This window comes from Zonotrichia albicollis, chromosome 1 (assembly GCF_047830755.1).
Source record: "Zonotrichia albicollis isolate bZonAlb1 chromosome 1, bZonAlb1.hap1, whole genome shotgun sequence".
NCBI lineage: Eukaryota > Metazoa > Chordata > Aves > Passeriformes > Passerellidae > Zonotrichia > Zonotrichia albicollis.
The window spans coordinates 145,885,715-145,909,367 of NC_133819.1; the positions used below are offsets into that span (position 1 = coordinate 145,885,715).

Below are 23,653 nucleotides of genomic sequence, written 5' to 3' on the forward strand. Positions count from 1 at the left end.
AAAAACCCCAGGAAAAGTGAAAAAAGCTCAGGTATCATCCATCTTAATCATGCCTATCATCCATCCTAATCATGCCACTCTGGTCCTCACTGCTGATAAATCATGTAATTTTTTGGCAGCCATCTTTTCCATGAAGATCTAGGTGATATTAATTTCTTGTAAAAAATAAGGACCTCAGAAAAAGTACGGGGAGGTTGAGCTTCAATATCCTTTCCATTTGGGGTGTAGTAACAGTCTGCCATGGTTTAACACCAGACAGAAACCAAGTGCTGCAAGCTGCTTGACATTCCTCACCCATGCTGCTGGGATGGTAGGATGGGGACAGGATTCAGAAAATGGTAAAAGCCCTGAATTAGGATAAGTTTAATAATTTAAATAAGGTAATATAAAAAGAATAATAATAATTATTATTATAGTTGGTTTTGTTGATATGGTAACTGATGCTATTGTTGTTATTATTATTATTATTATTAACAACAACAACAACAAGAAAAGGACAGAGAAGAATAAAACCCAAGAGAATCAGGTGATGCACAGTAAAACTGCTGACTACCCACTGACCAACACCCAGCCCACCCCAGAGCAGTGACCAGCAGCTCCTGGCCAACTTCCCCCGGTGCCACTGACCATGACATTCTGTGGTGTGGAATATCCCTCTGGCCAGTTTGGGTCTCCTGGTGTTGGAACCACGGATGCTGAGAATTTTAAACTTTCTGTGCTGAAAGGCACAGACTCACAAGAGAACACTGCATTTGTCCCAAGGTTGTGAAGAAGGCTTCCAAAACTGATTAACAGCACTGGGATTACAGGTGTGTAGTTGATTAGAAGTGTATGATATCACAGGGTGGAAAACTTGGAGTTTGGGGTTTTAGAATATAGAGATAAATATGAAGGAAGATGGAGGTTTTAGGGCGGAGACAGATTGTTCTTGTTTACATTCTTCTCCATGGGTCTGGGTGGTGTTTTGTAATTGGACAGAAAAGTCCACACTGCAGGATTGGAGGGATCAGTTATTGGGTCAAAAGTGAAAATAATCTAGGTGTCATTTCTTAATTGGATAGTTTGGCCTTCAAAGACATTGTAACAAGAGATAGTTTTGTGCCTCGCTAATGAAAGACTGCAGAACTCATGGCTGTGAGGCTGCCGCACTGATAAGAAAAAATAAATACCTGAGTATTTATGAACATGAACTATCATCCCAAGTGCCTTCAATCCTGACCCCAACAGAGGCAGGAAAAAAAACAGAGAACCCACATTCTGCCTTCCTGTGCACCTGCTCACTGGTAGAATGTGAGACTGAAAGTCCTTGATTCAGGGTAAGAACTGCTTAGTACCAACCAAGACATCATGATTTTGTCAATATTAATCTCTTACTCAATCTGAAATACAGCACTGTACCAGCTGTTAGGAAGAAGATGAACTCTATCCCAGCTGAAGGCAGAACACATAAACTGTCATTAATAAACTTGACCTTCTTGCAAACTCTCCTTTCAGCAGCAGTTGTAGATATGATCTCTTTCATCCTTTTGGTGTTCACAACATCACAGATGGTTTTGCATATGCTGTTTAAATATGTCCACTCTGTGGAATAATATTTGACCACCAGATCAACTACTGCAGAGAAGTCACAACTCACAGCTGGGGGCTGCCTCTCTACAGTGAAATTGCTCTGTCTTCATCCCACAACTCTTGGAACAATCCTATAGGCCCACATGGTCCTAAGACACTATTTGCAGCTTTTTGTCCTTGAGACAAGAACATATTATGACAACATAATATACTGATATATAATGATGCCAGAGGATGAAAAATCTTCTGGGATAGTGTTAGAGGGCCATAAATTCAGTACTGCAAGTCTGTCTCATCCTTAGGAGAGGTTTCTTTGGAATAATATGGACCCCACAAATGTGGCTTTTTTCAGAGTGATTTTGTTGGTTCACTCTAAAGGCAAACCTTACAGCAGTTGATGCTCAAGAAAACAGGACTTGGAATGGAAACTGGTTATGCAACAGAGAAATTCAAAATCCCTGGCACAGCAGAGCCCATCACTGATCACTTCACCAGTGGAGAGCTTGCATAGCAACTTCCATCTGTTGCTTGAGGCTAATTGTTTTATTCCTGTTCTTGTTTGGATGTTGGTGGGTACAAAACAGAATTGAGGTAACAAAGGAAGTGTGCAAGGCACTGGCCTGCAGGTTGACAGAGGGGATTATCCCAAGCCATGCCCTGGCTGTCACATCAAGCCCAAAGTTTGAAATAAAGGTTCAATGCAAATGGAAAACCCCATAAGACATGGTCTTATGCCACATAAACTGCAAGATGAAGAAGGACAAAAGTTCAAAAAATCCTGATTAAAGTCTTTTTCTTTTCAAAGAGAAATCTGAAATATGGACTTCCAGATCTGTATTTTAAACAGTCTTAATGACATCCAAGGACAAGGACTCTTGGGGGAAATGAGCAGATTGAGAAAGCAGTGGTGTAATGGACAAAGCAGTGGTGCAATGGACAAAGCAGTAGTGCAATGCACAAAGCAGAGATGCAATGCACAAAGCAGCGGTGCAATGGACAAAGCAGTGGTGTGGATGGACAGAGTAGTGGTGAAGATGGACAAAGCAGTGGTGTACACGGGCACTACCACAGACATAAAAAAAGCAGAATTGTGTCCTGGCTCAGAGCATACACATTGTGTGACACAGGTGTTGATTCTGTGATTCAATGACCTGCAGCTTTTTGTAGCCTTACAGACAGTTTTAACTTATCATCCAACAGTAACCAAAGTGTGCAGCTTCTCCTTTAGGAGTTTTGAACTACTGGCTAATCAACTTCATTTTTCAAAATAGGTGCCAAATTTCCTATTTCCATTTGCGTGGCTGATGCTTGTAGTAATTAATTCTTGTTAGGCTGTTCTCCACTAGATGAAAGAGTTCTATTTTCTCCTCATTAACGCAAACATTTTGTAATCAATTCACCTCTCAGTCATCTTTTGAAAAGCAGGGCAGATTCAGTTCTTCAGGTCTCTCACAGGAAGGCATGTACTTCAGTGCTCTAATTATTCTTGTAACAACTTTTTGTATCCTTTCCAGTTTTCCCCAGACTAACAACCACATCGGGATGCAGTGCTCCTCTCTTGCAGTACAGAAGTAAAAAATAAAGTTAGTAAATAAATTTTAAAATCGTGTTTCTGCTCCTCTTCTATCACTACGCAGTACCAATCCCTACCAACATATATTACCTATGCATCCAATTTGAAGTCTCCACTGGCTGACTTCTGTATGAAAATGTCAGAATCAGTGAACAGGACATCATTCTACCTTCCTGTGCTCTGGCTTTCATTCCTCTTCCTAGATTGGCATTTGGATGTAGTGAGATTTCTTTTTGTCTATTTGGATGGGTTTAGGTAAGCCAGAGATATAAATTGTTCCATGTGACAGCTTCAGCCTCACAGTTCTGCATCATTCAGGCAAGCTTTAGGGCACCTGGAAACCATACTGTCATTTAAAAAAAACCACTTAACTGCAAGTGGAATTATGCTGGAGTGAGTGGGAAGGGTAAGGAAACATCTTTCCCCCTTTCTGCTTCATTAGAGTGTGAATATCTATGCATGACTGAGAGCTAGGAAGGACTGAAACATGGTCAATTTCAGAAAAAATCCCATAGTTGTCCTCATTTAATACTGATCTTCCTCCAGGAGCATTCTGCCTCTCTCCCTCTCTCCAAACTTTCACCATGTCTTGCAAATATCCAATTATTAGCAAGGAAATAAGGCACTGTGTAGGTCACAGGCAATAAATCCCTACATTTCACAGGAAAAGGAAAAAAAATCTGTACATGAAACCAGGATTTTTTTAAAATATAGAATAAGAATAAAAAATAGTTGACAGATTCAGGTCTTGTAGTGACAGAAGTGGTTCATTAGAAAGGTTATAAGGCCCACTGGGATGCATCTGTAGGAGAATAAGTGATTTAAAACAATGGTTTTCTTTGATTTCATGCAACATCCATAACCAAATAAATAAGTAAAATGCAAAGGTTATTTATTTAATTTTATTATCTTTATTTTTTATGGAAAATTCCTGAAGTATGGTGCTTTCTTCTGCTGTCACACATATATTCTAATGGCATTTTAGTTTTACTGCAGTGCAGCATGAATTCTTCTGCCTACATGCGTTCAGCAACAAATACAAAACAGGCCAGATCTGCAATAAAGCCACTCTCCCAACCACATCTGACTCTTGTATTTACAGCAGAATTTCCTTCAAAGCAAGCAGGCTCAAAAGACTGAATCTAATTTTCTCATATCACTTGGAGAGTATAATGCTCCAGTGCCCACATTTTGAGGAAAACAAATTTCAAAGATTTTCTAGCACAGATCAACCCACATATTTAAATAGTACAATTGAATAATGGAATAGTTAACAATTCAGATGTAAACGAGTTTGCAATAAGCTTTGCAGAGGATAGGCTCACACAAGTACATTCACAAATACAAATTATTTTCTGCATCGACGAACTTTGCTTCTGTAGATTTATGGTAAACCTTGAATGTTTCTCTAGGGCTCTTTGATTTCAGGAGAGACAAAATAAATAGAGAAATAAAAGAGGAGAGCAGTCCTGTTTCCTCTCAGCATGCAGCTCCAAATCTTTTGTGTTTTGCTTTATGACAGAAGTTACTTGTCACTGACATAAACTGGACATAGAGCACCAAGAGCTGAATAATTCTGCCTGTAAGACCTCCTAGCCTCACCAGTTTGAATTTGGCAGTATGGTGCCAATAATTAACCTTGGTTATGTAATATCCTTTGGAAGGTGGGTTATAATGACATTGCCATGATGATATGGAAGTTAGCAACATTACACAGAGAGCTGATATGAAAAAGGGCTGACAGATTAATAATTTAGCCTATTTTCCACCTGTAGATGCATCTTTCTGCCAGCCTTGTCTAAGTTATATGCACTCCAGATGAACAAACAGCACAATCAATAAATACTTTCCAGTGAATGTGCTCCATTATTTCAAAATCTCTTATCATTGTCAGGTTTCTATCCTTGTTTCATACTGGAGACCTTTTTTTTCTTACATTCATTCCACTAAAGCTATAGGATGCTTTTATGAGGTTTAGCTGACTGAAGATGAAAACATTAATGGCTCAAAAGTTGCTTGCCATTGTGTATAGGACAACTTGTCCAGAATTTCATAATCTGGCTAACAATCTCCTTGGAAGCATGTCTGGTAACGTTTAATACTGTTTATTAGGATTGTCTTTTATTTCCTCCGAAGTTTTCAACTCACAGCAAATATTTTTTTGTTATTATAAAGCAGTACTTGTTTTTTTTTGTTGTTTTTTTTTTTTATCTAGAAGACAAAGAAAGGAAAAAAATGAAAGCAGTAGGAATGCTAATCTTAATTTCCAATTCCTGTTTCCTGTTGTGTATATGTGAAAGAACTTCAGCTGTTGACTTGCACTTTTAAAATAGGTCAAGAAGGGAAATGTTTGTTTTCTGGTTTGAAGCTTGAAACAGAGCTAAAACCCAGCTTTTCATTTAATCCTTGGGTTTCTTCCACACCTCCTGTGTGACCCTGGAGAGCTGCTGTAGGGTGCAGGAGGTGAATGAGCAATGACAGACTTGACTGTGTCAATGTCAGAGAGGCACCTCCATCCTCATGGAGAGTGTGCCACCAGTCCTTGACCTCTGCAGAGCTTGGTGGGTGAATGGCCATGACATTGCAAAGGAGCTGTAAAGAAAAATAGTCTCTACCTAAAGAAAAGTTTTCATTTCCCAGATCAGGACAACTGAATTAGGAATATCTACTTAACTCTGCCTGGAAATATTGTTCACTTTCTCTGTGAGTGAAACACAGGATGCTTTTTGTTGCTAAATCAATCAGACCATGGCCAAGGCACAAGTGGGGAACAACTAGCACTTCAGAATAAATATCGCAGGTAAATTTGTGTTACAGCTTTCAGGTGTTGCAGGGTACTTGAAAGACTCAGAAGTGGCTAATTACTGATGGTAATACCAGTACACCCACATCTAGACTAAGTCCTTGTCATGGGGGACACTGCTCTCATCTCCAGCAGTACCAAAGAAATCTCTACCTGAATCCAACTTGCTCATCTGTCTACTTCTTTTCTAAGCTCTGTATCATATTTGAGCATGATGTCAGCAGAAGATTGGAGGGCTGATTAAAATAATTCATGTTTTATTTGAGCCACAATGATCACACCAACATTAGAATCCTTAAAATTCAAGATGTGTTGATTTCGGACAGCATAAAAAAATTAAAAAAAAAATAATAATATCTTTTCGAGAGAGGTGTTTGTGTCTAAAGGAATGCAAGGGCTTGTGGAGAGGCTCTGATATTTCAAAAAGAAATTGTTTTCTGTTTTTGAGAGAATGCATTCTGCTGCATAGTAGAAGATATCATGCCCTTTCTTTTCATCATGCAGAAAGTCTATTTAAGTTTAATTCACCCATGCAAATGTTTAAGTGAGGCTTGAAAGCAATTATTTTGGGGCATTTATTCATATTCAATTTTTTCCTTATAAACTTTGTGGATTTCTTCTGAATAAAGGAATGCCTGCAGTAAGCACATATGCACAGGGAGTCTGAAAGAAAGAATAACAGGTGAGAAAAATTTCAGTGGAAAGCATCCAACATTCTCATCTGAAATACTTGTGTGCATGATTATTTCTTGTTTAGCACCTACCTTCATGGTTAGTCCTCTCTTTTTAGAGAAGAATAGAGAATAATTTCCTAGAAAGGAAAAAGCACAGAAGATAATTCCCTCTAGAATAGAAACATGTGTTGCCTTCTCTAATTTTTGACTGTCACAGTGAGAGATTTGTTATAAAACAGCAATAGCTTTTCTGAAAAGTTGGAAAGGGAAAAAAGAGGCAGTAAAAAGCACAGGTAGAGTCTAAATATTTTGATTAGATTAGATACTTCTTTCTATGCATGAATAATGAATCAAAAAGAAAAGCAAGAAGTAGGAAAGCTGGCAAAGCAGCAGCTGGCTCCCAACACTGTGTGCAAGTCATGGAGCACAACTTTCTCTGATGGACTACGTGGAAGGAAAGTTCCTTCTGAGCTGAGCGAAAGAGGAAGAAATTTTTGAAATTAACTGGAGCAAGCTTTAAGGACAGAGGGTGATAATCAAACTTTAAAGGACACAGGCATCAAGAGAAAACCACAATCTGGGTAATCCTTTTAACTGTAGTGAAATTGTCCCCCAGATCATTGGTGCTGGACTGATGGGACCCCTCACTGCTGGTCACAGCCTGGACTGGGGCAGGAGGCTGGACACCACAGCAGTGAGGATCACAGCCTGGACACCACAGCAGTGAGGATCCCACAGCCTGGACACCACAGCAGGAATGAGGATCACTGCATGGACACCCCCAGCAGTGAGGATCACCCACAGCAACCACAGGCAAAGAGGAAACAGATGCTTTGCATGGAACAGCCGGAGTGATTTCATGTGTTCACTCATCAGCCTACAAGCCATACCACACTACTCATTCCTTTAAAGCAAATATAATACTGAAAGGAAAAAATCCTAGAGCTTTTAAAATGTACCAGGGTGCAGAAGAGAGCTGTCAGAGGCCATGACTGCACATTCACAGGTCTTCTTCATCTTTCTGTATCAACAGTTAATTGCTTTTACCTCCTACTGTTATCTCCCTCTTTCAGACCACAAAAGCATAAGACTATTAGTTAAGAATCTTGCCGCCTGGAACTATTTTCATCTGAGGAATCTCCTGAGACTGACATGGTTTTCCATTTAGGAACACCTTTGATACATCTCTAACAGCATTTGAAAAATTCTCTTTGTTTATTTTCCACCTGAACCTTTTTAAATTAAATTGAAATTAAATTAGAGAAGATTTAAAGATTTTTTTTTTTCTCTTGGTTGAGTCATTCAAAAGATACTCTCCATTCTGCTACACTGATTTGGTAATGCAAACTTCACAGTTCAACTTTCAGAAGTTCTTGGTTGACTTCAGAACCTGAAACAACTTGTTTTGCTTGAATAACAGAGCTCCTTACATGTGTACTGGAAGTGGGACTGCAAACAGTGTTTCCCAAGGCTTCTTTTCTCTCTAAATATGCTGCTCTTGTCATCTGTCTGCTCAGTCTAAACCAGACTGCGTATTTTTTGTTTCTGGAGGAGGGTCATATTTAGAAAGATTCTTCTTTTCGGTGCTGAAAAACAAGCAAAAATTTTAGTTAATCAGCTGAACTATTGTGGGGTAACATGATGGAAAATGCTTATGAAAATCCAGAATGAAAAGATTCTTTCTGTCCCAGCCAGTGAGAAAACCAATATTACAGTGGCACAGCCATTGCTCACAACTTCAAAGTTATTTGTTCTGAGCAGATTGAAGAAAGATTACTTTATCTGATACACAGCTGTTTGAAGATTGCTTTATCTAAACTTTATTTAAATTGCTTCTTCCTCAAACCCAAGGAAACAGACCTGCACAAGTCGGAAAGGGGGGTGAAATTTTTACCTATCATATCCAGATTCCTCATAGTCGTCAAAGAGTTGCTTAATTTAACCTGTTGCTAAATCAGTGTGAAACTCTGAAGGGATGGTTACAGAACCTTAAAAATTAAAAAAATGCTGAGAAGAAAGTCAGTAGAACACAACTCTTGTAAGAATTCCTGTTCTTGCATCCCTGGGACTTCATAGCAAAACCTGTCTGTTACTGTGATGAAAGCTGACAGGTTTTCTACCAGCATCACTCTTTTCTCATTAGATTTACAGGGAAAGGTTGAGTTTTGGTAATCTTCTAAAAGATCTCCTGTAACATTTCAAGGCTAGAAGTGAATGACAACTGACAAAAATTGATCATTAATACAAATCAAAGTCAATGAAGAATCAAAAGTGGAAATAAAGAAATCCCAAAGTGACAGGGCTTCCTCAAAGACATTGAAACCACTACTGGCAGCACTGGTCTCCTAATCCTTCTTAATATTTTCTCCACTTTGAATGAATCAACTTTGTATTTGCTTTCAATTATTTCCTACTGGCTGTATTATTAATTTATTAACATTTATGTATTATTTATATATATTAATTATTGATAATAACTAATTTATTAATAGTGTTTTCTCTGTGAAAAATTGCAGTAAATCAATATTCAACTTAAACACATGACAAAAAAATATTTGTGAATGGAATAGTAAGCCCAAAGAAATTAATATTAGGAAGCAACTATTAAAAGGTATTTAGTGTTTAATAATTAAATGCATGAATTGTTTATTCGCAACAAAATTCACTCACAAAGCAATTCCTTTGATTAAATTTTTACTTTGGTTGGGTCCACATAGCAGTCCCAATGCTTTTCATGTAGTAATCTAACACAGCTCACAGGTCCAATACTGCAGTGAGCTGCTCATGAACAATTTATTAATCACTTTGCAAGATCATACACACTCTATTGAGAAAAACACATATATGTTTCTTAGTTTATTGGTTATAAATTATTCTCCCACTTGTATTTCAGATGCTTTACATCACCAGGCATACTGATAGTTACATTTTTTGTCAGAATTTCTTTTTTGCTTCAGATATATTATATACAACCTTCAGATTAATTTCTTAAATTCTTGAGTCCTTCCACTATTACCGCTGTACCAGCTCCAGGCATGTACAGAGTGGTTTAATGGTAATTTAGGTTTTTCCCTGACATCCTGAAAAATAAACTCCTCTATTATTCATATGGCTTAGTGCGGCATGGAAGGAATGCTACAATCCTCCTGAACAGTCCAGCAAGAGATGAAGGGATAATTCCTTCATTTTCAGTCTCTTTTCCTAAATAATTTTGGTGACACTTCCAGAGTCCAGTATCTGATGTGAAAGTGGTTTGTGTTGTGGTCACTGAGAGGAAAGTCAACTTTAGCAGTTATTTAAGTCCTCAATGGTTTTCATTCTCCACCAGTATGGACTGAATTGGATCAATGAACCTCATTTTGGCTCTTGCACTGAGGGTAAAGGTTGTAGGTAAAGTAGATAAGGTGGGGTACTCTCAGAGTTTTCTTCTATGAGAGGTGAATCAAATTAGCCCATTTTGGCAATTTATTTAAGCACCAAAATACTTTGTGTGCTTGTGTATTTGGGAGCTGGCAGAACTGAAGTCCACATACCGATAACATTCTCATTTATTATATATCTTATTTATTTCTGTAGGCAACACTTTAAACAAGATAAAAGGTTCAATTCAATCTCAGGGCATGTGCACAGGTATCCTCCACCCCTTCCCTCTTCTTCCCCAGTGACTTAATTTACTTTTTAAACCAGAACAAACTGCAAACCAGAAAGGGCTGCTGATACTTTGAAAAGGAGGTGAACAAAGCAAGGAGGATCCTCGAGGCAGCCTGAAGCAACCTGTGATGGGAGATCTGAGCAACAGAAAGGACGTGGCTAGATGGGACTTGAGCCTTTGAAGCTGTGACCCCATGACATTCCTGTGCCTCTCAACCATGTGTATTTCCTCTTAACTCCTGGCATGGATTCCTTTTACATCTCTTACACTTTTCCTTAAAACAAACCCCTACAACTGATTTTTTTATTACCACCCCAAGAGCAGTCAAAAGTGCCTGAAATGTAATGCAGCATTTTGTTAAGCCTGCAAATGGAATAGTGATTATGTGGAGCCAAATGCTGTGGCCAGGTCTGGTTTGCCCCTTTCAGATATGAGTAGAGAACGTTTTCCTCACATGCTAATGTGTTGTGTTGGAACTTCAGGCTTGATCTTGATTAGCACTTAAAGGTAAATTACTGGAAATATTAGCAGAGGCATAAACAACTGCTGGATTCTGCACCTGGGGCAGGGAACCTGGATGTGTGGACAGACTGGGGAATGAGATGCTGGAGGGCAATGCCACAGAGAGGGTCCTGGTTGAGGGCAAGTTAAACATGAGCCAGCAGTGTCCTGGCAGCCAGGAGGGACATCCCTGTCCTGGGGGGCATCAGGGACAGCATGGCCAGCTGGGCAAGAGAGGGGATTGTCCTTCCTGCTCTGCTGCAATCAGGTGGCGTCACCTTGAGTCCTGGAGGGCAGTTTTGGGCACCGCAATATAAAAATGATATAAAGCTATGATAGAACATCTAAAGGAGGGCAATAAAGTGCCACGAGGAGAAGCCATATGAGGAGTGGCTGAGGTCACTTAGTCTGTTCAGCCTGGAGAAGAGGAGACTGAGGGGATGCCTCCTTGCAGTTACACCTTCCTGATAAGGGGAAGAGGAGGGGCAGGCACTCCTCTCTGGTGAAAACTGACAGGACCCTAGGGAGTGGCCTGAAGTGGAGCCAGGGGAAGTTTAGGTTGGGTATTAGAGAAAGGTTCATTATCCAGGTGGTGTTTGGGCATTGGAACAGGCTCCCCAGGGAAGTGGTCACAGCCCCAAGCCTGACAAAGTTCAAGAAACACTTGGACAGTGCTCCCAGGCACATGGTGGGACTGTTGGGGTGTCCTGTGCAGGGCCAGGAGTATTCTATTTTCTGTGCTCCATGATTATATAGAGGAGCCCTGAGGAGCCCTGCTCAGAAGGCAGCACACAGGCAAAGCACAGTCTCCACTCTGCAAAGTGCTGCAGGGCCAGCCTCAGTTCTGTGAATCCTGACACTGGGGAAGAGCTGGGCTCACAGGTAGCTGGAGGAGAGAGGCGCTGGCAAGCCTAAAGATGATGCAGAGGTTGAAGCAGAGACTGAATCAGAAAAGTCAAAGTGGCAGATCTTAATTGAACTTGCTTATGATTTATACTGAAGTTTTCCCATGGTGAAACATCCAGCCCCTCTCCACTCACATGCTGCACTCCTTCCTTGCATGCTCTGTTTAGCAATGAAGTCACTGACCTTTTCATTGTCCTCATGATGCTTCCAAGTGCTGAATGTGGGCTGTTTTCATCTCCCAAATGCTGGCAGTCCTCTTCTTGTTATTAACTGTTTTGGGTTCATAGAAATTTTATAAGTCCACTTCTGGAGGCAAGGAATCAGTGAAAGAGGATAAAAGGTTTTAGAATAAACTATTAGGAGATTACTGTGAAAAAAATATTAAGTGGGAACCTAGATTTTGGCACAGGAAAGAATCACACAGGAAGAATCCTTCCTCAGGGCAGGTGCAGGCTCATCCATGCTACTGGATAATGGTTTCCTGACATAAAATGATTTATTCTCCAAGATTTACACCATGTTGGGATTCCTCATCGTCTCATGCTTTATCTCCTGAAGACATTGTACTCAAGAACAGCTTCAGAAGTTCCTGGATCCTATTGGGTTTTTCCTGATTTCTAGCTTTGGATTTGTCTGTGGAGGGGCATAAAAGTCAGAGAGTGTATTTTTCATCTATTTTAAAGGAGATATTAAGGAGAAAAGCAGTAATTAGAGTATAATATCCCTGTGATGTGAGAGAAAAAAAGACAGAATATATCTTAAAAAAAGAAAAAAGCTCTAAACATGCTCTAGAGCTGTCATGCAAAACAAAAAACGAAAGCATTTCCATTATGTAAGCTACATCAGAGAACACTGCCAGTAAAATGTTTTTCTCATTGCTTTTTCACCAGGAGGTGGGGCTGTTAAGCATGGGATTTATTTGGTGATGCACTGAAAAAATGTGGATAGAATGAAAATCATCTTTCTTTTCCTTTTTCCTCTGAAACTCATTGTGTAAATGTGAATGAAAAGCATGAACTTTCTAGATATTTTAAGCATTGATTTAATATTCTGATTCAAAAACCGAAATAACTTTAAAAATGATTTTGCAATGGTTTAAATGAACTGCCTCTGGGAGTGAATTAAGTACCAATAGCTAATTAAAATATTAACTTGGGACACTGGAAAACTCAGGAGGTTTGTAATTATTACTATTCTCAAGTCCCTATTGTGTCTATTTCTAGGATAGCTCTGCAATTCACTTTCGAGGCTTAAGTCACAAAAAGAAATCACAGGACATTGCAATGCTGTTAATTGCATAATAAAATGATAAACACATTTAAGGTCACTTGATTCTAATTCTGACAAACTGCCACAAGGGATGAAAGCAGCTTTTCTAAAGTGAAGAGCCTGAACTGGGGGAATTGCTTATTTTTGGTGCTTCCATGGCTCCTGCTTCATCATGTCTGAGGAAGAAGCTGCAGATCCCATTGGGATGAGAAGATGCAGACAAAGGAAGAAAACATGTGACAGAGCAAGGGATCAGGTGCAGGCCCAAACCCTCACCTTGTGCCCCAGCCACTGAGCCAAGATGCTTTAATGACAGTTCCATTGCCCCTCTTCATTATCAGAAGGGACATGTAAATGTTGAAGAGGCACTTCCCCATAAAAAGATATGTGAAGGACATGTTGTCACTGGACAGATTTGCAGCTAGGAATTTTTTTTGCAGCTATCATAATTTAAAGGGATTCTTTTCCCCATCATGCTGTGTTGCAAGCTCTCACCTAATATATCAGGAAATTTTGTTATCACACGATGCAGATCTGCTTCTGCACCTGCCAAGGAAACACTTCTGATAGACATCTCCAGAGATTGTCTGTCCTTTCCCTGTCCTCCACCTTCCATGAAAGGCGTCCCTGCACATGGAGCTAAGGCTGGATTAGATGGTCTTTGAACTCCCATCCAACCTAAACCATTATATGATTCTAGGATTCAAAAATACCCTGGGTACAGCCCACCCTGAAACAGAGCTGAAGACCTGAAGTCCACGCAGTGAATCTCAATCCACATCCACCTCAGGCATTCCCAGTGTCCTTACCTGGCCAAAAGACTTTAGCTGCATCCCCAAATCACCATTTACTGGCCCTGACCTGCTCAGTAGCAAAGTCACTGTCAGGAGCTGACAGGCTCAGAGAAAACCATCAGGACACATTTACCAGGGGGATGTGACACAGTCACCAGGCGAGTGAAGTCAGGATTGCATCCGGCCACTGGAGAGATGGAGTTCAGGGGTAGTGGCAGATCTTTGTGTCCTGTGGCAGGCACAGCTTCTGCCAGCTCATCCAAAAGCTTCCTCCCACTCACAGCACAGCACTTCCCTCTCCTCCAAGATGACTCATGCTGTGTTCACTTCCATCCACAACCCAGTGCCTGCCAGGCACCAGGAATAAAGCACAGGAATGTGGCCTGGGGTGTCCTGGTGAGATCTATCTGCAGTGCATGGAGGGCACTGCGCTGAAGTCTCAGGAATTTGCTCTCCTCCATGACTTCATCTAGGCCCCAAACAAGATGGAAACCCATGAGCAAGAGGGCTTTTGTTATAGCCAGCTTTCTTGTGTTGTGCCAAAACTGAAAACTTCAAAGCTTTCAACCCCAATATATTTTGAAAGCATTCAGCACATATTTGTGACCAATGGTTTCAAAAATTAACAATAAAAAACTCAAATAAGGGGGATACCTTATTCCCATCCATAAGCAGAGAGCATGAAGTAGGCAATAGTTAATGTCTCTCAGTATTAGGAAGGGACTCTGCAGTACATAAGTTTCAATTTTTGGACTCACAAATCACAAATTTCATACTTTAGTGGGCAAATATTTCCTTTTTTATCTCAGATTGATCACCCCACACTATTTCTAAATGCCCTATTGACATACAGATGCTGTTAATACCCACTGCCATAATGTGCTGGTGGTGCAGAGTCACAGACCTTGAATCACAGAATTGTTAGGGTTGCAGGGGACCTTTAGAGATCACCCGGTGGGACATCCCTGCCAAGGCAGGGTCACCTAGAGCAGGTTATTCCCACAGGAATGCATCCAGGTGGGTTTTGAATGTCCCAGAGAGGGAGACTCCATGACCTCTGTGAGCGACCTGTCCCAGTGGTCTGCCATCTTTGGTCGATGTAAGGAACTTTTTCCTCATGTTGAAGTGAAATTTCTGTTCTAGCTTAAGACCATTGGTCCTTGTCCCGTCCCTGGGCACCACTGAAAAGAGTCAGGCTCCATCCTCTTGGCACCTGCTGTCGCAGACATCTTTTGTGAAAATCTTTTCTTAGGATTTTTTTCTCTTCTAAGAAGCTGAGGCCTCAGAAACAAAATGTAAAAAATGGTTATCTGCTGCTGTGGAATGCATCAGGTAGATTTTTGATTGCCCCATCTTGGATGTTTATAATTAACAGCCAATCAAGGCCAAGCTCTCTTGGACAGAGTCTGAGAGAGCTGCCTTTTGTTATCATTCTTTTCTATTCTATTCTTAGCTAGCCGTCTGAGATGAACCTTTCCCTTCTATTTTTTTTTTAGTACAGTTATAATGTAATATATATATATCATAAATAAATCAAGCTTTCGTGAACATGGAGTCAACATTTTTGTCTCTTCCCTCATCCAAGAACCCCTGTGACCACTGTCACACCTGCCTTGGAGAAATTTGTATGCATTGATGAGATCTCCTCTCAGTCTTCTCTTCTCCAGACTGAATAGCCCAGATCCTGCAGTCTCTTCCCATAAGAGAGATGCTCCAATCCTTTAATCACTTTTTCAGACCCTCTCCAGTGGCTTCTTGTCTCTCTTGCACTGAGGATCCCAGTCTCACTCACCAGGGCTGAGTAGAGGGGCAGGATCACCTCTGTTGGCTTGCTGGCATTGCTCTTCCTGATGCAGACACCTGAAAATATTTAATGCTGTGTTTGGGAAGCACCAGCACCATAAAATCCTGGTAGACCTCTGTGAGTGCCCACTCCTTGATGTCAAGGCACAGAGCACAGTCTGTACAGGTCAACAACAGAGCAAGGTCAGGACTTACTGACATACCAGAACATCTTGAAGACTTTGACCAGAAAAAATGTAGATTAATCTGTCCAGATAATAAATGCCTATCATAAAACACACTGGACTGGTGGGAGGTCAAAGTCATAGGTTATTCTGGGGAGGGGAGATAATATTGCAGTGTGATATAAAAGCTGCAGATGGGAGTTTTACTGTGGCTTCAATGTGGCCAAAATATCATCCTACAGCACTGAACCCTTAAGTTAGAAGTTTTGGGTATAGCACATACTCAATTCATCATTGTGAACTTCTCTTCTCCTTACCTGAAATAGGGCAAAATAACTGATTTATTATTTTATGATTTAACTATTATGAGTTATTAATTCCTTGGTTATCATTAGTCTTTTTTTTGTTGTTGTTGTTTCTTCACATGTTCAATACAGTAAACCCAGTAAAATCAGAACCTATTTTAGTTTCCATGAACTTTCTTTTTTCCCCTTAGCCAGCAGCATCTTCCCAGTCTTAAAACTTTGCTTTACCTCTGGCTAAAATTTCACACTCATTTAGTATTAAAATTTGACAAACTGGAACATTAAAGTGGAATTATCATGTAGTTTGAGGCTACAGTTTAATCTACTATAAAGCTGACTCAATCTGGTAGGAAATGTCTTGTGGTAGATTTACTCTCTGTGCTTAAAATATTTCTTCGTTACTTACAGCTTAAATAATTAACCACACTTTATGCTTGACATTGCAATATTCTTCTTTGCATACAGACAGGGCTGAACTGATTTGATTGTGGCATCTTATGGGCAAAACTGCTGTTTTTCTGCCTTACACATGACTGAGAAAATTAACAGGTAAAAGCAATAATATAATGAATCTCAATCAGGCAAGAGAAGGAGTGTGAGGTATAAGCAAATATTTGCATCCTGATTTTGATTTGAATCTATTATTTTTTGTGGTGGAAATAAGAGAAGAAAACAAATGAGCTGTCACATCTGAAACCTTCACATGGAAATGTTCACAACCTTTGCTCAACACAGACTTTGGTCCCACCAATGAGCTATTGGAATTCCTAGCACCTTTGTCTCAGTAATGAAATAGGGCAGTAGATGTCCATAAATTCCCAACAGTCATGTTGCATTTACTTCAAGTATCTTTTGAGCACCAACATTTGCAAATATAGATTGGAATTAATCTATGAATTGGGGTGGGATGGTGAGGTTCAAGGTTTGGTCAGGTTGCTTTTGTTTTCTTTGTGCCAAAAAGCACAAATCTGTTTCAAGCAAATTTTCTCCCCAGTTTGAGGTTGAGTGTAATATCAAGAACTATGAAAGAGCCAACAAAAAGCCCAGCTATGATGAGTTTTGCTGGATGCAGAACATTGATTCATTGATTGAAAGGTGGCATCCTCAGCCAAAAGAAAATTAAAATGACAAAAAGTGTACCAGAGTTATGTTAAACATTTTTACAGAGTACCAGTAACGAAGAAAAAATTATGCACCCTACAAAGGTAGTAGTAGAAAATGTGCTGGTGAGCAGGAGTCCAAGTTCAGTTTAATTTCCTTTTGGAGTCCATAAAGTTAGAGGGCTTTTAGGAAATGGTTAAAAAAGTATAGGCCTCAGACTGAAGTTTTGTTAGCATTGCAAATACAGCAGAAAAGTTTCCCAAGCAGTAGAGCATGCGTGACAAATAACAATAGGCCTCTGTAGAATTGGCTTAAGGATGGCAAAAAGGTTATTTAATGTATATCTTTAGAAGGTTAGCATGAATAGAGCTCTGTTCTTTGTCTCTTATGAACCAGTCTTTGTTTTAACTACCATTAGGTGTGTTTTGTAAGATTGGATAGAATGCTTGTATGTGTTGTTCTATGTATGATTGGCAGAAATCTAGACTGAGATGGTTTTATATCATTCTGTATCACCCCACCTTCTCTGGCATTCCCTGTGGATCAGCGAGCTGTTAACATCCTGTCTCCATTGTCTAACAATGTTCTGAGACTGATGTGCAAATAATAAAAAAAGGCTCTTCACTGGTCTGGTTTGTCCAGTGTTGTCCATATCTGGATGTTTTCCTGCGGCAAGTGAGTTCCTTTTTAAAGACGTGGGTTCCTGACACAATTGGACATATATTTCCCCTATATACCTGAATCCCACAATTTCCCTGTGTCAGACTGCTCTTGCTGCACTGTATACCTCTATGAGGATCATTTATATTTCAAAAATTTTCTAAGTGTTGCCAGTGCGGGAAATTGCAGAGTGTGATAAAAACTGGTGCAAGGGCACACCCAGATCCTGATCCCAGTTTCTCAAATTCAAAACGTGCTCAGAGGAGATCTCAATTGGAGCTGCTCTCTGAAGACAGTACATCTCTGCTCACACCATCAATCCATTTTTTAGTTCTCCCTGTGCCATAGGATCTTTGCAGTGATGGCTTGCTTTAACATCTTAATTTATGCTGCAGCACACTCCAGTGATACTTCTGTTCTGTTGGGATACACAACAACTGCTGAACTCATAATGGTGAAATAAATTCCAATACACTGAATACAAACACTCCCTTTGACTTGAAGGATTTCAATTATTTAGAGAATCAGCTAAACATGGATAGCACTTTTTTAACTGTCAACTTTTCCACATTTTTATTTAACTGGACTTTATTTTCTTTTGTTTCTTGTGAAACATAGTTGAGAATATCTTCTAGAGAGAGGAAAATATTTGACTTGTAACCATGAAAAGCCCATCTCAGAATCTTTTCTGAGCTGAAACATTCATTGAAACAGGGCTTGCTTTTAATGTGAAGATATGGAAAACAGCTTTTATTTTTACTGCTTTTGAATGACTGGTACCTATTTCTGTATTGACATCAGCAGATGTTACAGTGTGGTTCTGTCTGGCATGCCTCAAAAAATGTTTAGCAGATGATGGGCAGGAAGTTCTTGTGTTGTAAATGTTACTAGAACATGACCCAAAAAGAGCATTAAAGATGGTAGTACATGATTGGCTGTATGCATATGTCTACACTTTGCTTCCCTAGGGCATAATTTGGCAAGATATCCCTTCACCATTCACCTCTTCCAAATGGACTTCAAGTTGTAAAAATAAACCCATTTTTGTTCACCTTTGTACCTATTTCACTTACTCAGTTTCATTGATGCTGATGTAACCCAGGAGGCATGCCATTCACTTCTTCAGAGTTTATTAGATTTACAGGGGTAAACTCAAGAACTTGGCCTGAGAAAGGATTAGATTCAGAGCAGGCTGGTTACCTAATAAATAAATCTGCCTTCAGTTTATTTTTTTCTCAGTTAGGCAGATACAAAGAAATCTTGCAGTCCATTGTGTACAAGGTTTGGTTTATTTTTCTATTACCATAAGAAACTCTTTTCTTCTTTACCGTTTCTACTGTTTCACAATGACAGAAGTCTTAATTTAAATTTTTTTTTGAAAGAGCTAGGGATCATTATACACCATTGAAATTAAAAACAAAATTCAACAGAAAAACTCAAAACCTGGGGAGGTGAAGGCCTTTTCTCACCTTATGCAATATGGACTTGATGTCTTAGACATAAAAGAGAAAAAATTACCTTTGAAAAAGGCAAACATGAGTGGGAGGAAGCCATAGAAATCAGACTTGGCCAGCCTGTACAGCAGAACAGAACTTTGTGGGTGTTCATACTTTCCTGCACCAAAAATGTAATCCACAAAATACACACCAGTCCCTGCTCTCACTCCAGCCCTCACTCCTGTTTCATCCACCCCTGCTCAAGAAGAGCAAACAGAAACACCAACTGTTTCAGAATAGTAGCACATTTCAGAGTGACAGAAGACAGCAGATATAATGTAGAGGGGGAGGTTGGACTTTGTGAAAAAAACTGCAGGGACCAGCAAAGCTGCTTTTCTGGGCTGACTTTCAGTTGTTCTAATTTCTAGCAGGAACAACAAAAAGACATCTGGAGATGTTTGGCTGGTCCCTTTTTGCTGGCAAGGTAACTCATCTGCTGAAATTCTTCTCCCCCCAGTTTCTTATGTAATTTGGTTTTAAGCATTTTAATTTGCCTGCCTTCATGTAGTCCTCAAACCTGATTCTTTTTACAGCAGAGCCCCTCTGCATTTCCTTGGCTTCACAAAGGGGATTTATATTTTACATTTGCATTGATCTGAAGGAATCCTGTACCATCAGAGTGCGAAGAAAAATAGTTTAGTGACTCTGAAAATCTGCCTCCATCCACTGTATCTGGTTTACATAAGATCTCTGGCACAGGTGCATTCCTGTTCTCCAAAGCATTCACAGCTGTAGTGTCCTCAGTGAAAGAGCTCTGAACTCCTGGAAAAGCCTGAAGTGATCTGTCAGTCCAGAAGATTGCTGAGGCACTTTCACACCTAATTAATTGTAGTGTTTTTAAGTTGGGATCACATTCCTGCATCACATGGAGTCCACGTGTGAATCACATGGAGTCCACATGTGAGCACACGAGGCTGCATGACTTGGCTTTCAGTGATTTAGAAACAGATAATGTGGGGTCAACATTCCGTAATTTTGGAACATACAAAGTCTTTTACTCACTTGACAGGCCAGAGAAGAACCTGAGAAGCAGAACTTGTGAACTTTGCCTTAACACTGTCTGGATAAAGAGCCTCTCTATTTCTGCAAAGCCATTGGTGCATCCAGCTTGCAGTGCCTTCCCATCCCTTGGAGTGTCCAGCTCCTTGCTGGGTTCATCCTCTGGATACCTGGTTATCATCTCCAGCTGGGGAACAGAGCAGTGAAGGCTGCTGCACTTAGAGACAGCACGAGATCATAGGAGCCCCTGCTCATTACTGCTTCTCAGGCCACAGGACTGTTATTCCTGTGCTGCACTTTAATAAGCCAGGCTTTTTCTTTCTGATTTATTTTGTTTCTGGTTTCCTTTTACCTTTTTTTCCTCCTCCACATTCTTATGATGAATTTTAGTAACCTCTGAAACAGTGCAAGATGTGCTTTATACCTTCTCAGCGATGTTCCCTTGCTTGTTCTGCCCTTAATATAGATTTTTCTGTTATTTGTTTTTTTTCTCAGGGGGATATGCTGAGTTGTATTTTGCTCAACAAGAAGCAAAGAATGACTTTTCTATTTTTTTCTGTTTGTTTGTTTTTTCCTTAAATAAATTTCAGGGTATATAAGGAATTAAAATAGGTCTGTGTATGCCTTCCACTAGGGAGATACAGAAAGTAGAAGCACTTTAACTGGCAAGAAAATGGCAAAAAATCCATGGTATGGATGCAGCTGTACTGTAAAAGTACTCTTTGTTACCAGTAAAAAAAGTAATCCACATGACCCACAAGGAAGGCTCAAATCTGTTGGTTTATTGATTTTGTTGGGTTTTATTTGTTCTGGGTTATTTCATTGTTGTTGTTGTTGTTGTTTGTTTTGTTTTGCTTTTATTTTTGGGTTTTTGTAATGTATTATTCTATTTATTTTATTCACATTAGTTGACCTCCTGATATTACTTGGGAAAACACACAAGTTAAAAAAAAAACACACATGAAAATTGGATTTCTGTGAAAACAAGATGAGAATAGTTTTACTTAGCAAAATAATGAAATTTCAGTAAATATAAATCTTGCCAGGCAGATATGACATAGTAAATGCATGTGGCTGCTATTACTTGTAAGAATTGTGTATAAAGGAATGTCAATATAAAAATAATAATGCCTAAGAAAGAAAAAAATAATTTTAGTGCAAAAATCTTACCTAATTTATCTAAGAAACTGAATTTCAAGAATATTTCAATATCTCAGATGGGAAGATTAAGAGTCCAATTCTTCAAGGACAAAAGAAAGTATTCAGAGTGCCAGAACCACCTTTTTTTTTTTTTTTTTTACTTCAGTCAATATTCTGAAACATTTTAATCTATAAAAGTCTAATGAGATATGATTACGCTGTTTTCTTGCAATCTAAATAAGGCAAAGATTATGTTTATGTCTGTTTAGCAATTAGGTGTTTTCTTCTAAATTTTTGCCCATCTAAAGCCTTGACTCAGTTGTTTCTCATGCTTCTGATATTGTCTAGTCCTAGAAATTTCTTAGTCTAACTAAATGTCCTGTATTGCTTTAAGTATTACTGCATGCATGCTAATTTCCTACTCTCACCCATTCTGTCTGCTATGGTTGTGATATACAGTTTTCTTCACAATTATTTAAGATGAAGAATTAGGATTAAATTCTGGATACACATAGGACCTTCCATAGGCACAGCTGTTCCAGTGAGTAATCACATGCTCAGACCCAGACCAGAACATCTATTTCAGTCAAAACTTTTCAGATGAGTCTCAAAGTCTTCTGATTTACCCTATGCTAATTTAGCCCACTTAGCCTAACAAGGATTTAGCAAAAATCAAGCACTTCATGAATTGACTAAATGTAACACATCACCTGTTTCAGAAATGAAGTGAAAAATCACTGTGACAAAGTGCCAAAAATTCCACTAAGACAGCAGGTGTTGTGGGACCATGACCACCCAACCTTGCCTGTGTGGCTGATCAGAGGGTGGGTTTGCTGGAACTGATTGAATTGAGAAGAGTTTATAGAGACAGGCTGAGAAAAAGGCAAGGAATAAAGAGTTCTAATTAATAAAGTTAAATTAGGTAAATACTGGGAACGTTATTACATTTCTTCCACCTAAGTCCACACCAGCCTTAGGAATGTCCATCCCCTGAGATCTGTGGAAGTCAGGGATAGGGATATGAGTCATCCCTGCAATAGGAAGGGCAGATGCTGGCATCCCTTGCCTTGCTGATGGAAGTGTTTGCTCTCTTGGGCTAAATCACAGCATTGCTATTAGGGCTGTGCACAAACCAGGGGACTTTGCTGCTCTAACATACAGTTCTGCTTGGACCACTGAAGCACTTGGAAGTTTGATAAATGCATAGGTTCTTTATGCTGTTTGCAGATGTATTTTTATCTTTATTGCACTCCAAAAAACCAAAATATTTAATTCATTTTAATTTATAACAATGTGGTGTGGTCAAAACTCATTATTATTCTAACCATTAATGTTGTGTGGCCTGAAGAAATGGGATTATTTTCCTCTGGTTACATAATTTCAAGGTCTTTCAATTTTTAAAGGGGTAGCTCATACAGGTGATAAAATCTTTGATACTGCAACGTTGTGTTTTAGGGGACCTCAGAAGATGTTGCATAAGTTGCATGAAAGGATTTGATAATTTCCAGCAACTTTATTGTTCTCCACCAGTTGTTAATAGTCTTTTTGACAATCATCAAGGAGATCTACAATTAGAATTGAACAAACTAACACTTTTACTGAACAAAGATTACAAGAACTGAGAGTCTGAATGGAGATACCACTCAGTATCAGAGAGTTCTAGTTGTTATTAATTTACCATGCGTTAATGATGAAGACCCATTGATTTCAAATTTGCTTTAGTGGGGAGAATAAGAACATGCCTTTTCAACAAAGCTCAGAGGAAATGCAAAAATAAAGAGTTCTATTTCCTCTCTAAAGCCTAGGAAAGAGCTGTGGTTTCCAGGATAACTACCACTGTCCCTTGGCAAATGTTGGTGCTGCTCTAACAGATGCAGTTAAGAGTACTGGAATAAAAAAATCCATTGAGTAAATACTCACCAGAGATCCCTGTCCCTAATTCCTCTTTTCTTTGGAGGGAGCTGGTCTTCCTAGAGAGCAAGGGATCTCCATTGTCCCTGAGTTCATGGACAGAAATATTTCTTGCCAGTAATTGAACTGTAGCTCATGTACAAGACTCCTCTGAGCCACACGTGCGCACTGAGAATCCCAAAGCAGATCAACAAGACCACAGATGTCACCCAGAACATTTGGCATATTCCGAGAAAGTGCTGGAAAGAGAAAGAAATACAGCTTTTAGCTGATGTGTTGAGATAATTATTTGTACAAAAATAACTTTCAAGCTGATAAGATAAATAGCAAGAT

The 23,653-nt window shown here is 39.4% G+C and overlaps 2 long non-coding RNA genes across 3 annotated transcripts in view; both read right to left on the minus strand.

The window, feature by feature from the left end:
- Positions 1-5,356: 5,356 nt before the first annotated feature.
- On the minus strand, positions 5,357-12,546 carry LOC113458562 (uncharacterized). Its single transcript, XR_003378916.2, has 4 exons — positions 11,862-12,546; positions 8,050-8,205; positions 6,710-6,756; positions 5,357-6,608 (listed from the first exon to the last, which is right to left on the minus strand). It is a non-coding gene; the product is annotated as an uncharacterized LOC113458562 (long non-coding RNA).
- An 846-nt stretch (positions 12,547-13,392) lies between these two features.
- LOC113458565 (uncharacterized) overlaps positions 13,393-23,653 on the minus strand; it is a 59,725-nt gene continuing 49,464 nt past the window's right edge. For both annotated transcript variants that reach the window (XR_003378927.2, XR_003378928.2), the window contains 2 exons: positions 23,330-23,559; positions 13,393-15,601 (listed from right to left, as the gene is read on the minus strand). This is a non-coding gene — a long non-coding RNA (uncharacterized LOC113458565). The remainder of the gene's footprint in view (positions 15,602-23,329; positions 23,560-23,653) is intronic.